This window comes from Pleurodeles waltl, chromosome 12 (assembly GCF_031143425.1).
Source record: "Pleurodeles waltl isolate 20211129_DDA chromosome 12, aPleWal1.hap1.20221129, whole genome shotgun sequence".
In the NCBI taxonomy this organism is placed as follows: Eukaryota; Metazoa; Chordata; class Amphibia; order Caudata; family Salamandridae; genus Pleurodeles; species Pleurodeles waltl.
In genome coordinates this window covers 201,864,601-201,881,059 of record NC_090451.1, presented here as the reverse complement: position 1 = coordinate 201,881,059, position 16,459 = coordinate 201,864,601, and the positions used below count along the sequence as shown (strand labels likewise).

The window sequence follows — 16,459 nt, the reverse complement described above, 5'->3', positions numbered from 1 at the left end:
TGGGCTTTGTTTGTGAGGTTGTGGCTTCTGTGGTCTGCCCTCGAAACCCCCCTCGAAATTGTGTCTTTCGAAATGTGCCTCTGCTCTGCGGGGAGTAGAGTGCGCCCATGGCTTTGGCCGTCTCAGTGTCTTTAAGTTTTTCTATCGCACCTCCTGCCCAAACAACTGCTGTCCGTTGAATGGCATATTTAGCACAGCTTGCTGTATCTCTGGTTTAAATCCTGATGTACGCAGCCATGCATGTCTCCTTATTGTTACTGCTGTGTTGACAGTTCTAGAGGCTGTGTCTGCAGCATCCATTGCTGACCGTATCTGATTATTAGAGATACTATGTCCCTCTTCTACCACTTGCTACGCTCTTTTTTGGAACTCTTTTGGTAAATGTTCAATAAAGTGTTGCATTTCATCCCAATGGGCCCTATCATATCTGGCTAACAAAGCTTGGGAATTTGCAATGCACCACTGGTTTGCCGCCTGTGCCGCCACCCTTTTGCCTGCAGCATTGAATTTTCTACTTTCTTTATCTGGAGGTGGTGCATCTCCTGAAGAATGTGAGTTGGCTCTCTTACGCGCTGCTCCCACTACAACAGAGTCTGGTGTTAGCTGTTGTGTGATGTACACTGGGTCTGTTGGTGGCGGTTTATATTTTTTGTCTACTCTTGGAGTAATGGCTCTCCCCTTGACAGGCTCTTCAAACACTTGTTTGGAGTGTTTGAGCATTCCGGGTAACATCGGAAGACTTTGATATTGACTATGTGTCGACGACAGTGTATTAAAAAGAAAGTCGTCTTCAATGGGTTCTGAATGAAGGCTGACATTGTGAAATGCTGCAGCTCTCGATACCACTTGAGCGTAGCCTGTACTATCCTTTGGCGGCGATGGTCTTGCTGGATTGCGTTCAGGGCTATTATCTGACACTGGTGCGTCATAAAGGTCCCATGCGTCAGGGTCATCTTGACTCATTCCCGTATGAGTTGGGGATTGCATCATTGGTGGAGTGGCTACAGGTGATGGTGGCGGAGAGTGATGTGGGGATGGTGGTGGTGTTACTTGTTTAGCCACCTTTGCATGTGGCTGTTTGTCCTTGTCTTGGAAGGCAAGTTTACGTTTCATTTTGATTGGAGGAAGAGTGCTGATCTTCCCAGTATCTTTTTTAATAAAGAGCCGCCTTTGTGTGTGATCTGGCTCTGTTGTCTCTAATTCTTGTTCAAATCTGTGTCTCTTCATTTGTGAGGACAGTCCTTGTTCCTCTGAATAGGAACTTCTTTTCGGTTCCGAGGCCGGATGTTTCGGTACCGAAACCTTTTCGGCTGCCTTTTTCAGCTCGGACAAAACCTTTTTTACTTTCGGCGTCGTGCCTTCTCGATGCGACCTATTTCGGTGCCGCTGTCTCGATGCCGAATCTTCTCGGAGCCACTATCTCGGGCCCGAGATTGCTGTGTGCCGGTATCTCGACCGGGGTCGGATGACTTCGACACCAGCTCGCCCTTTTTCGGTGCCGATGGACGGTCACCTAATTTTTGGGTTAAGCCATGGCCGGTTGGCGGTGGCGTCCCCTGGGCTTTAGCGGTCTTCTCGTGAGTTCTCTGCTTCGACGTCTTACTCACGGTTTTCGGCGTTTCTTCGGGATCGATCTCCTCCGAGTCCGATTCCTGGGTGGAGAATGTTTCTTCCTCCTCCTCCTCGAAACGCCCTTGTCCTGTCGGCGCCGACGCCATTTGCAGTCTTCTGGCCCTTCGGTCCCGGAGTGTCTCCCTGGACCGAAACGCTCGACAGGCCTCACAAGTATCCTCCTTGTGTTCTGGTGACAAACACAAGTTACAGACCAGGTGTTGATCTGTATATGGATACTTGTTATGGCATTTTGGACAGAAGCGGAATGGGGTCCGTTCCATCAGCCTTGAAGAGACACGTGGCCGGGCCGACTAGGCCCCGACGGGGATCGAAAAAAAACCCGAAGGGCCACCGGAGCTCTTCTTAATTCGGTGTCGATCTGTTGTAACTAACCCAATACTGAACGCAAACAATACCGACGATTTTTCTGAGATTCTAACTAACTTTCCGACCCGAAACCCGGAGCGAAAAGGAACACGTCCGAACCCGATGGCGGAAAAAAAACAATCTAAGATGGAGTCGACGCCCATGCGCAATGGAGTCAAAATGGGAGGAGTCCCTCGGTCTCGTGACTCGAAGAAAAACAACTTGTAACACTCCAAGCCCAACACCAGATGGCGGGATGTGCACAGCATGTGTATCTGCAGCTACACATGCCATCGAACATTATATATATATATATATATATATATATATGTATATATATATATATATATATATATACACACACACACACACACACACACACACACACACACACACACACACATACAGTTTGGGCTCATCAAGGGCAAAGTGGCCAGTTTCATTGTTCAGGTCTATTGGTTTGTACTGCAAGCTTCAAACGTCCTAGTATCACATATGAACAAATGCAAGGCACCATCCTGTTGAGAGATGTCTAGGAGTTTAAGGATCATTATGCCTGATTGGGTCCATGCGCTACTACTAGTCCCCTGGTGGAATACAACATAGGCTGTGGGACAAACACCAGTCGGAGCCACCTGTGCTCTGTGGTCTCCCTGACACAACACAGACTCCCCTGAAATAATTCCTACATGCTGCAGATCATCTCTTCACAAGCCAAAAGAAGTCGGACCATAATCCTTCAACCCTTCAGGAACTATACTAGATCTCCCTTTCAGCCTGCATCAGTTACAGTCTTAATGGTAGATACTCTACCTATCTGCAGATTGCTCACCATCTAAATCCTCTTCAGAAACCAGACTGACCTGTAAAATTTCCAATAATTCCCTAGAGACTTGAAGTTGATGCCACATGGCTTTAGCTGTGGCTCTGACATCTTTGTAACATTAGGGACTCCTATGAGGCACCAGCTTCTGCAAACATGTCAGTTTCCATTCTTTCTGCCATACTCTCAGAGGAGGAGACAATACTAACACAATTACTGATGGAACCCAGTGTACACTGTAGCAACACCAGTTTAGGACCTTAGCAACCAGCAAGACCATTCACCTGTTGTTTCTGTGCCCTTTGATGGAGATTTAAAAATGCACTTCTCAGTTCTTTCCATCAATTAAATCAGTATTTCATCAGAACAGTATACATCTTTTTAAAGGGGCATGCCAACCCCCAAAGTTCCAGGTTTTAAAGGAGTCATACTTGTCTCAAGTAGACATCTATTTTGGATCATTCAAATCTCCCTAACACACACCTCTGTTGCCTAGACCTCAAATATGATTGACTATTGCGAGAAACATAACTGCATGCATAACAACTGCATCCTCAGATCAACACATTTCAAGCTAAAATATAAAGCTAAATGTCAGATTTGCATTGAGTAATTTTCCTGAAATTACACAAAAGGACGTTACGTGAATTAGCACACCCCTGGTTTTAAAACATTCACCCTTATGCTAGTAACCAATGCAAAGCAATCTGGTAAAAAAAAATATTCAAGATGAATGTAACCTACATTGTGGTACATTTTTGAACTTTTTCGCACAACTATTAAGTTTATTATTTGCTCCATTTAGAAATGTAAGGAACAGTTGTTTCTGAATGTGAATATTCTGGGAAAAATACTGCCACCAACCTAGCTTAGACTAATTATTTAAGAAAGTTAAGTACGTTTCAGGGGAATTTACTGAACACAGCTTATGCTGGGTTCTCATTTATGGAGGAGCTGGAGCACTTTAAAAGTTTGATGCAATTTACCAGATGGTTATTGACAAACTATTACAACATTCTTTTCTCTTACAATGTGAGCCCCAATGTAATTTACCAAAAGGTTTTTGACACACTATCTTACAAAATTCTTTTCACATACATTGTTAAGACATATTGGACTCTACAAGGTCATCCCCAAGCATCTTGCCTTCACCCTCCTGTTTTCTGAACCCATTTTTGTTGGCTTTTATGACTCTACACACATTACCGCTGCTAACCAGTGATAAAATGTTTGTGTTCTCTCAGTTAAACATGAAAAAAATTGTCCTACACTCAACTGCCACATTCAATGTATTTGTAAGTCCCTAGTTAAGTGGTACTACATGTACCAGGGCTTGCACATTAATTGCTTTTGGGACTGCAGCACTGGTTCTGTCATCTACCTAAGCAGCATTTTTAAACGCGTCTCAGGTCTGCCATAACAACCTGTCTGTGCAGCTGTAAACTGCTATTTCGACATGACAAAATAAATCTTTTGCCAGGCCCAAACTTCCTTTTTTTTACACATATAACACATCCCAAAGGTAGGCCCTAAACAGCCCTTATGGAAAGGAACATTGTGTTGATAATGCTGGACATGTACTTTTAGGTTTTACACATCCTGGTAGTGGAAACCCCCTAAGTTTGTTTTGCACTGCTGTAAAGCCTACCTCTACCACACCATAACATTGCATGACCTTATTACATTTAATAGGTTATAGCTTTGGACTGGAAGACGGGTAGTAAAGTCATGTTTGACGTCTAAGGAAGTGTAATATAACACCCTCTAATAGTAAACTTGGATTTTAAGACAATTAAGAATAAGCGATTGTAAAAAGCTGGCATTTTCTTGTCCTAAAAATGTAGGACCTGCAGTCTGTTCCTGGATCAAATGACTAGGTGTAGTTGACGATGGCCTTTGTCTATTCCTCACAGACAGACACACAATAGAGGGACTAGGTGTGTCTGGATGAGCCATCTCTGGAAGGAGGGAGGTGTTCAAAGGCCTAGCTTAGCTCATAAAGGACTTCACACTAGCCCATAGTGCTGCCAGGATGACTAGGATCACGGCAGGAAGAAAGGAAATTCCAGACATCCCTGTAGGTGGATATACACTCAAAACCCTGTTGAACATAATTCAAAGGTCCAAGGAAAATACTGTACTGAGTCTAATGATTCAAAAAAGGGGGTCTCTCTTGGGTGTGATTCCAAGTTTTTTTTCCTTCTTCAAGAAAATGTAAGTTGTGGTTCAAATCTCCTAATACAAGCATCACACCTTTAAATAGTATTGTCCATTTTGCAGCCAACACGTGTTTCACCCCTTGACATGTCATGCAAGCCTGGGATTCATTAAGGCTGAAATAACAAAGTAAATAAAAAGTAGGGTAAAGAAACCATTACATCATTCTCTGTTTGTCAAGAATAATGTTAAAATGTGCCACACTGTGATTCAATCATGTCACTGTGTTAAAGCCATTACACATGTGCTCATGAATCTTATGTTGAACCTTATATGCTGGTGAAAAGAGAAAGCGAGTACAGAAAAAATAAAACACTGAAAATCAATTATATATTATTTTTGATGGGCTGAAAACTGTATTGCTTTTTATTTAATTAATCTTTAATTGTTGGAATGTATTGACTATAGCCATTAGGTCTAGTGCACTGGCATGGAAATGAAAATGTCACTTACCCAGTGTACATCTGTTCGTGGCATCAGTCGCAGTAGATTCGCATGTTCTGCAATAGCTCGCCATCTGGTGTTGGGCCGGAGTGTTACAAGTTGTTTTTCTTCGAAGAAGTCTTTCGAGTCACGGGACCGAGTGACTCCTCCTTTTGTCTCCATTGCGCATGGGCGTCGACTCCATCCTCGATTGTTTTTCCCCGCAGAGGGTGAGGTAGGAGTTGAATTGTAGTAATAGTGCCCATGCAATGGAGTGACTAAGTATGCACTTATTTAAGGTTGAGATGATACATATATAAATAATTGAAGGTAACTTCCAAACTGCTACAGGCTCCCGGGGAGGCGGGTGGGCACATGCGAATCTACTGCGACTGATGCCACGAACAGATGTACACTGGGTAAGTGACATTTTCAGTTCGATGGCATCTGTCGCTGTAGATACGCATGTTCTGCAATAGACTAGTAAGCAGTTATTTCCCCAAAAGCGGTGGATCAGCCTGTAGGAGTGGAAGTAGTCTGAAATAATGTCCTTAATACAGCTTGACCTACTGTGGCTTGTTGTGCGGATAACACGTCTACACAGTAGTGCTTGGTGAATGTGTGAGGCGTAGACCATGTGGCTGCCTTACATATTTCTTGCATTGGGATGTTTCCTAGAAAGGCCATGGTAGCACCTTTCTTTCTGGTTGAGTGTGCCCTTGGTGTAATGGGCAGCTGTCGTTTAGCTTTAAGGTAGCAGATTTGGATGCATTTAACTATCCATCTGGCTATACCTTGTTTTGAAATTGGGTTTCCTGCATGAGGTTTTTGAAATGCAATAAAGAGTTGTTTAGTCTTTCTGATGTTCTTTGTTCTGTCAATGTAATACATTAATGCTCTTTTGACATCTAATGTATGTAGTGCCCTTTCAGCTACGGTATCTGGCTGTGGAAAGAACACCGGAAGTTCCACTGTTTGATTTAGATGGAACGGTGAAATAACCTTTGGCAAAAATTTAGGATTGGTCCTTAGGACGACTTTATTTTTGTGTAGTTGTATAAAAGGTTCCTGTATAGTAAACGCCTGAATCTCGCTTACTCTTCTCAGGGAAGTAATGGCGATGAGAAATGCCACCTTCCAGGTTAGGAACTGTATGTCGCAGGAGTGCATGGGTTCAAAAGGTGGACCCATAAGTCTAGTTAGGACAACATTTAGGTTCCATGAAGGAACAGGTAGTGTTCTTGGTGGTATAATTCTCCTAAGGCCCTCCATGAATGCTTTAATGACTGGTATTTTATATAGGGAAGTTGAATAGGTAGTCTGCAGGTATGCAGATATTGCTGCAAGGTGAATCTTAATGGAAGAGAAAGCTAGGTTAGATTTTTGTAAGTGAAGCAAGTAACCCACTACATGTTCTGGAGTTGTGTGTAATGGTTGTATTTGATTAATATGGCAGTAGCAAACAAACCTCTTCCATTTACTTGCATAGCAGTGCCTGGTGGATGGCCTTCTTGCTTGTTTTATGACTTCCATACATTCTTGGGTAAGTTGTAAGTGCCCGAATTCTAGGATTTCAGGAGCCAGATTGCTAGATTCAGCGATGCTGGATCTGGGTGTCTGATCTTTTGGTTGTGCTGTGTCAACAGATCTGGCCTGTTGGGCAATTTGATGCAGGGTACCACTGATAGGTCTAGCAGCGTTGTGTACCAGGGTTGCCTTGCCCAAGTTGGTGCTATCAATATGAGTTTGAGTTTGCTTTGACTGAGTTTGTTTACCAGGTAAGGAAGGAGAGGGAGAGGAGGAAAAGCGTAAGCAAATATCCCTGACCAGTTCATCCATAGGGCATTGCCTTGGGATTGTTTGTATGGGTATCTGGATGCGAAGTTTTGGCATTTTGCGTTCTCCCTTGTCGCAAACAAGTCTATCTGAGGTGTTCCCCAGAGTTTGAAATAAGTGTTCAGTATTTGGGGGAGAATTTCCCATTCGTGGACCTGTTGGTGATCTCGAGAGAGATTGTCTGCGAGTTGATTTTGTATCCCTGGTATAAACTGTGCAATTAGGCGAATTTGGTTGTGAATTGCCCAATGCCAAATTTTTTGTGCTAACATGCTTAACTGCGTGGAGTGCGTCCCTCCCTGCTTGTTTAGATAATACATTGTTGTCATGTTGTCTGTTTTGACGAGAATGTATTTGTGAACTATTATTGGTTGGAAAGCTTTTAGTGCTTGAAAAACTGCAAGAAGTTCTAGGTGATTGATATGCAGTTTTGTTTGATGTACGTTCCATTGTCCTTGTATGCTGTGTTGATCGAGGTGTGCTCCCCACCCTGTCATGGAAGCATCTGTTGTTATTACGTATTGTGGCACTGGGTCTTGGAAAGGCCGCCCCTTGTTTAAATTTATGTTGTTCCACCACAGAAGCGAGAGGTAAGTTTGGCGGTCTATTAACACCAGATCTAGAAGGTGACCCTGTGCTTGAGACCACTGTGATGCTAGGCATTGTTGTAAGGGCCTCATGTGCAGTCTTGCGTTTGGGACAATGGCTATGCATGATGACATCATGCCTAGGAGTTGTAATACCATCTTTGCTTGTATCTTTTGTGTTGGATACATGCGTTGTATGATGGTGTTGAAATTTTGAATTCTTTGTGGACTTGGAGTGGCTACTCCTTTTGATGTGTCTATTATGGCTCCCAGGTATTGTTGTACCTTGCGTGGCCGAATCTTGGATTTTGTGAAATTGACGGTGAACCCTAGTTTGAAGAGGGTTTGTATGATATGATTTGTGTGATTTGAGCACTCTATTAACGAATGGGCCTTGATTAGCCAGTCGTCTAGATATGGGAACACATGTATTTGCTGCCTTCTGATGTGTGCAGCGACTACCGCTAGACATTTGGTAAAGACTCTTGGTGCGGTTGTTAATCCGAAAGGCAGTACCTTGAATTGGTAATGTATTCCTTTGAATACAAACCTTAGGTATTTCCTGTGCGATGGGTGAATTGGTATATGGAAATAAGCATCCTTGAGGTCTAAAGTTGCCATGTAGTCGTGCAGCTTTAGCAATGGCAATACTTCTTGTAGTGTGACCATGTGGAAGTGGTCTGATTTGATGAAAGTGTTGACTACTCTGAGGTCTAGGATTGGTCTCAGTGTTTTGTCCTTCTTTGGTATCAGAAAGTACAGTGAGTAAACTCCTGTGTTTATTTGTGTGTTTGGCACTAATTCGATTGCATTCTTTTGCAATAGTGCCTGCACTTCTATCTCTAGGAGATTGGAATGGTGTGTTGTTAAATTTTGTGCTTTTGGTGGTATGTTTGGAGGGAACTGTAGAAATTCTATGCAGTAACCATGTTGGATAATTGCTAGAACCCAAGTGTCTGTAGTGATTTTCTCCCATGCTCTGTAATAATGACCTATTCGTCCCCCCACTGGTGTTGTGTGGAGGGGGTGAGTGACATGTGAGTCACTGTTTAGTAGTAGGGGTTTTGGGGCTTTGGAATCTTCCTCTATTTCTAGGGAATTGCCCTCCTCTATATTGTCCCCGAAAACCTCCTCTATACTGTCCTTGGTAACTGGACGGTGTGGCTTGTGAGGTGCTGGCTTGTGTGCTTTGACCCCGAAACCCCCCTCGAAAGGGCGTTTTACGGAATGAGCTGTAATTCCCTCTGCTCTGCGGGGAGTAGAGTGCGCCCATGGCTTTGGCAGTGTCCGTATCTTTTTTGAGTTTCTCAATCGCTGTGTCCACTTCTGGACCGAACAGTTCTTTTTCATTAAAAGGCATATTGAGAACTGCTTGTTGAATCTCTGGTTTAAATCCAGACGTTCGGAGCCATGCATGCCTTCTGATAGTTACAGATGTATTAATTGTCCGTGCAGCTGTATCTGCAGCGTCCATGGAGGAGCGGATCTGGTTGTTGGAGATGGCCTGTCCCTCCTCAACCACTTGTTTTGCCCTATTTTGGAAGTCTTTGGGCAGATGTTCAATGAGATGTTGCATCTCGTCCCAGTGGGCTCTGTCATAGCGCGCAAGTAGTGCCTGGGAGTTCGCGATGCGCCACTGGTTTGCAGCTTGTGCTGCGACTCTTTTACCAGCTGCATCAAACTTGCGGCTTTCTTTATCTGGGGGTGGTGCATCTCCAGATGTGTGAGAGTTGGCCCTTTTCCTAGCTGCTCCTACAACAACAGAGTCTGGTGGCAGCTGTGTTGTGATGAAAGCCGGGTCTGTAGGAGGCGGCTTATACTTTTTTTCCACCCTTGGTGTGATTGCCCTACTTTTGACCGGGTCCTTAAATATGTCTTTTGCGTGCCGGAGCATACCAGGGAGCATAGGCAGGCTTTGGTAGGAGCTGTGGGTGGAGGAGAGTGTGTTGAACAGGAAATCATCCTCGACCTGTTCTGAGTGGAGGCTTACGTTGTGAAATTGTGCTGCTCTAGCCACCACCTGAGAGTACGCGGTGCTGTCTTCTGGTGGAGATGGTTTTGTAGGGTATGCCTCTGGGCTGTTATCTGACACTGGGGCGTCGTATAGGTCCCATGCGTCCTGGTCTTGGTTACCCTGGCTCATGGTGGTGTGAGCTGGGGAGTGTGATGGCGTTTGTGCTGGTGAAACGTTAATCACGGGCGGAGGAGAGGGTGGTGGTGTAACTCTTTTCACCACTTTTGGTTGTGGTACTTGTTCCGCCTGGAACTCCAACCTTCTCTTTCTCCTAATGGGGGGAAGGGTGCTTATTTTTCCTGTCCCCTGCTGAATGAAGATACGCTTTTGCGTATGGTCCGCATCAGTTGCTTGTAGCTCTTCCTCAAACCTATGCTTCTGCATTTGGGAGGTTAGCGAGTGCTCTTCTGTATAAGAGCCTGAAGCTGGGTCGCTTGCAGTTTGTTTCGGCGTCGAAACTGTGTCTGCGTGTTTTTTCGGCTCCGAGGTGACTTTTTTCCTTTTCGGTGCCGAAACCTCTCGGCGTCGATCTGTTTCGGTGCCGCTGTCTCGGCGTCGAGCCGTGTCCACACCGGCATCTCGGTGTCGAGGCTTGTCTCCAGCACTTTCTCGGTCCCGAGAAGGCTGCGTGCCGGTGTCTCGACCGGAGTCGGACGATCTCGGCACTGTTTGGGCCTTTTTCGGTGCCGACGGTCGGTCACCGATTTTATGGGTTGAGCCATGGCCTGGTGGCAGTGGCGTCCCCTGGGCCTTGTAAATGTTTCTTTGTGTGGTTTTCGACGTCTTACTCACGGTTTGTGTATCGTCGAATCCTTCGGAGTCTGAGTCTTGGATCGAGAAGGTACCTTCCTCTTCCTGTTCCTCGAACTCCCGTTGGGCTGTCGGTGCGGACGCCATTTGAAGTCTTCTGGCTCGACGGTCTCGGAGTGTTTTTCGGGACCGGAACGCACGACAGGCCTCGCAGGTGTCTTCGCTGTGCTCAGGTGACAGGCACAGGTTACAGACCAAGTGTTGGTCTGTGTAGGGGTATTTATTGTGGCATTTGGGGCAGAAACGGAACGGGGTCCGTTCCATCGGCGTTCTTCAGCACGCGGTCGGGCCGACCAGGCCCCGACGGAGGATCGAAAAACTACCCCGAAGGGCACCGGAGCTCTTCGATCTTCGATGCGGTGTTGAATCTAAGTACGCCGATCCCGAACGCAACAATACCGACGAAAATCTTCCGAAATTAACTATTTTTTCCGTTCCGAAACTCGGAGCGACAGGAACACGTCCGAACCCGATGGCGGAAAAAAAACAATCGAGGATGGAGTCGACGCCCATGCGCAATGGAGACAAAAGGAGGAGTCACTCGGTCCCGTGACTCGAAAGACTTCTTCGAAGAAAAACAACTTGTAACACTCCGGCCCAACACCAGATGGCGAGCTATTGCAGAACATGCGTATCTACAGCGACAGATGCCATCGAACATTATGTTACCTGTTCACTGGTAAGTAAGTATTAAAAATCCTATATCTGACCTGCAAGCTAAGAGTGGCCTTGAGAATATTGTGCTTCCTTCAGTTAGGATAAAATAAGCCAGAAGCATGCTTAAACGATTACCTCTATTTCTTGTTAGGAGCTGGATATGTGCAACTAGAGAGAGAAAAGAGGAAACTAATAGTCAAAAGAAAAGGCTAATCCTAAAGTTCATGAGTGTGATTGGCAGCAAAACTGGAAAAGTATTGCACTATTTCTGGAACGATAGACACTATTGCATCACTTGCTAACAGGAGATGCAATAAATCCAGAAATAGATGGTGATAAGTAAACATCAAGGGTAAGGGAAGAATCGTTGAAAAGAGAGAGAAAAAAACTTCTATAGTCTGCCCAAAACTCACCAATGTCTGGCTCATATCCCAATCAAGTAGTAACATCTCTGAGGACCTTTCCTAATTAAGTCTGTTGGTGTCTAAACTGAGGGGCAGTTTAAATTCAAGTTGGACCCCTAAGTCCTTTGTCGATGTTTAGGACCACATGCTGAGAAAGTGGTTGAGAAATGGGCGCCATCTGAAACTGTCGGTTTGTAAACAAGTCAATATAGAGAACTAACGTGACGAAATGTTCTGTACAAAGTAAACACAGTTTTGTTCTTTAGTCATAACATTTCTTAGCTTAAATCAAACCAGTTCCACTTGGGTACGTCCAGTGAAGAAGAATGAGCCCTATTTTAAGTTCAAGTTAGGCTTTTAGGTTCTTTGTCGGTGTCTGTGACCAATGACAGATAAAGTACATGAGCGCCATCTTAAATGGACTAGGTCAAAACAAAAGAACATAGAAAATGCTTGTGAAGAAATGTTGTGTAAAAAAGTAAAAGAAATTGATTAGTCATAGGATTCATTACCTCAAATTAAACAAGTACCACTTGGGATAGTCAAATAAGAAGAGTGATAACCAAAAGAAATAGAAGGAGTGTGAAAGAACACACCTAGTTATTCAATACTTCAAATTCAATTGGACACCAACTTCTAAATAGCCACCCTAAATGTTATAGGAGGATGGAAGATTCCACACAGCAAAATGTAAAAGAAGGGTGCTGTAAACCAACTAATTGATAATTTGGTCCTATAAAGAATAACTTGCTTACATTCATTTATCTGAAAATGGAGAAATGGAAAAGAGGGGGTACATATGGGTATGAACTTGCTAAATAGGAAAGAGTTGAATAATTCCTGTGCATTAAAAGTTATAAGATGATGATGGGAAGTATGATGGGAGGTCTACCTATTGATACTAAAATATTGATGAAAAGGAATTCGTAAAAATGGATTATTGGTAGAAAGTGTTAAACTTGAAATTTGTACTCATTCCCATAATGATCAAGTATATCCAAATGCCACATACAGTCCTCAACAACATTATATAGGTATTACATATCTAAACATTAAGAAATACGAGTGAAAAACAATCCTTTATTATATACAAGTGAAAATGAAAACCAAGCAGTATTTTACAATGACATTTTCATATTAGTCAGCTGTGTAATTTTGCATCCTTGATGAGCCACTGCTTCACAGTATCAAATATTAATATCAGTTTGCTTTCTCGCTTGCATAGTGCGAGTTCTCGACTTCCTCTTCATAGATTTATCTTATGATTCTCAATCCCATAAAAAGTCAAAAGCAATGCGTTGGTGCTGACCATGTAATTCATAGTGTTCCACCAAAGGTAATGCTTTTTCATTTTTTTTTTTTATAGTTCTGAAATATTGTTGAATCCTCTGTTTGAGTGGTTGGATAATGCTGCCCATGTGTGACGTATTGCAAGGACAAGTGTTCAGGTATATAACACAAGTCCTTTCACAGTCATTGATACCATAAATGTAGCTATTCATGGGGATTTCTAAGGTTTTCTTTTTAACGAGTTTACAAACTCAACAATTGGTGCATGTATAAAAACCTTTTGGCATGTCCAAAAATGTGCCTCCTTTTTTCATTGTGTCCAAGAAGAATGACTGGCATTGCTTTTGACATAAGTTGGGTGCCCTCCCAAAACTCATCTGTGGATAGGGTTGTATACTGTTCTGTAATTGCGGATTGTTACTAAGAAATGACCAATGTTTGTGTAATATTTTTCTAATATGATGACCATTGAAGTATTGAGTGATGAACCTTATCTGTGGTTTAAGTGATGATTTTACTTTTGGTGTTTTTCAGAAGTTCACTTCTATTTGTCTGTTCGACTATTTGCATTGTTTGAATCAACACTATTGGGTTATACCCTCTGTTGGTTAGTCTTTTAATGACATCCTTAAATTGTTCCTGGAAGTCTGCTTGTTTGCTACAGTTTCTTCTCTCTCTCAAAATAATCCACCATATGTTATTGGAAAGAGCTTTGATGTATTCTTCCAATGAGAGTAGTGATCCCTGCCAGATTAGTAATCGATCATCGATGCGACGGCCCCATAAAATTTGTTGGCATTCCAATTTTCCAATCTCCCCCCACAGCCAATATTTTTCAACGCCTCCCATTACTATACAGGCATATGGTGGCACAAATTTAGCTCACATCGCTGTCCCTTGTACTTGCAAGTAGATGCTATTGATTTTAAAGAAGTTATCTGTGAGGCAAAACTAACATCTCAACACCATCTGGTTTCTTTGCAACAGGTGTACTGATCATGTAGCTAATGCTTTGGCTATTGCTTCTAACCTGTCTTTGTGCTTAATGGAAGCATATAAAGCTTACAACATCTATAGTTGCCAGAACGTAAACTGGTTGCCATTCAGTACCATCAAGTTTCCTCAGGATATCTTTTGTGTCCTGGGTGTATGATAGGAGGTTCTTCATGGATGGTTGTAGTTCAGTGTCAAGGTATTCTCCTAATCTAGAACAGAATGAATAGATTCCTGCAATAATAGATCTTCCTTTAGGTGGGAAGCCTGGTTTGCAGACTTTTGGAAGTATGCACCTGGTTGCCATTACTTGGTGTTTGACATATAAATATTGTTTACGTTCAAGTGTTAATAAACCTTGATTGTACCATCTGTCAAACTTTCTGATAACTTCTTAAGGGTATCATACATAGGACTTCTTGATAATTTTTGATAGTGGGTGGTATCATCTAGCTGTCGATTAATTTCTTGTAAATAGTCTTCTTTATGCAGGAAAGAACGAGTTACTTACCTTCGGTAACGACTTTCCTGGTGGATACATTAGCTACCTGTGGATTCCTCACCTAATAAATACTGCCATTGCTACAGCATTCAACGGAAATCTTCTTGCTAGCTTCTGCACGTCGACGAGGACGTCACATTTGCCCACGCGACGCCATCTGACATCATACAGGCAATAAGAGGTCCTCGCCGACGTCAGTACCAATATTTTTTACGTGCCTGAGAACAATAATCCAATGAGATGAAAGACAATAGCAAAATTTCATGACATTGTAAACAACACATCACTGCGAGAAGATGGACTACTAATTTAATATATATTTTTTTTTTACAAGTAAATAAATATAAATATATATATATATATATATATACATATATATACACATACATACGCACATATATACATAATCTATACCAGTCCTCAAAGCCAAGAGGAACACACTCAAGAATAACTTGGTTAGACCAAACAGGCAACGGGGAGGAGGGTGGGACCGTGAGGAATCCACAGGTAGCTAATGTATCCACCAGAAAAGTCGTTACCGAAGGTAAGTAACTCGTTCTTCTGATGGATTCAACTACCTGTGGATTCCTCACCTAATGAATAGAGTCCCAAAGCAGTAACGCGCTCGGTGGTGGGTGCCTGAATGGTCAAACCAAGAAATCCTGCAGCACTGACCGTGCAAAATGGCCGTCCCTTCTGACCTCAGAGTCCAAACAGTAATGTTTCACAAAAGTGTGAAGGGACGACCAAGTTGCGGCCTTGCAGATGTCGACCACAGGAACACCTCTGGCCAAGGCCGAAGTGGCCGACTTAGCTCTGGTGGAATGAGCTCTAATACCATCAGGATGATCCTTCTTTGCCAAAGAGTAACACATTTTAATGCAAAGAACAACCCACCTGGAGAGTGTTCTCTTGTGGACTGCCTTTCCTCTCTCTTTCCCACGTATCCGATGAAAAGCTGATCCTCCAGCCTGAAATCCTTCGTCCTGTCTATGTAAAAGCTTAACGCCCTCTTTGGGTCCAAGCGGTGTAGTCTCTCTTCTTCCTTTGAAGGATGAGGCGGAGGATAAAACGTGGACAGAGTAATTGTCTGGGCCAAATGAAAGGGTGAAACAACCTTCGGAAGGAAAGCAGCCTTGTTCCTCAACACCACCTTATCCCCATAAAAAGTTGTATAAGGGGGTTTTACCGATAAAGCCTTCAACTCACTCACTCTCCTTGCAGAAGTTATAGCAACCAGGAAAACTGTTTTAAGAACTAACAATCTTAAGGGGAAAGAATGCATAGGCTCAAAAAGGAACCCCATAAGGAAAGTTAGGACCAAGGACAAATCCCATTGAGGCATAATGAAAGGATTTGGAGGAAATTTATTCATAAGGCCCTTCAAGAATCTAAGTACTATAGGAGATTTAAATAACGAAGGCTGGTCCAGAAGGCAAATGAAGGCTGGCAAAGCAGACAAGTAACCCTTAACAGTAGCCACTGCACAACCCCTCTCTGCTAAAGACAAAGCAAAAGATAAAACGTCTGACAAATGAGCACGTAAGGGATCAATCTGTCTGTCTCCACACCATACCACAAATTTAGACCACCTATTAGCGTAGATAGATTTAGTGGAGTGTCGCCTGGCCGCTAAGATAACATCCACTCCATCAGGCGGGAGAGAAAAGGAACTCAGGTTGCCCCGCTCAATCTCCAGGCATGAAGGTGCAGACTCTGGAGGTTGGGGTGTAAAACCTGCCCCTGCGACTGCGAGAGGAGGTTTGCCTGAGAGGGAGACGGAGCGGAGGGCACAGTGAGAGTTGGAGAAGATCGGAATACCACACCCTCCTTGGCCAATCCAGAGCAATTAAGATTACTTGGGCCCGGTCTTGGCGAATTTTCCTCAACACTCGAGGAATCAAGGGTATGGGGGGAAACGCG

General features: G+C 43.5%; 1 protein-coding gene across 1 annotated transcript in view; it reads right to left on the bottom strand.

Moving 5' to 3' along the window:
• ZC3H18 (zinc finger CCCH-type containing 18) overlaps positions 1-16,459 on the bottom strand; it is a 529,487-nt gene that overhangs the window by 351,822 nt on the left and 161,206 nt on the right. The window lies entirely within an intron of this gene.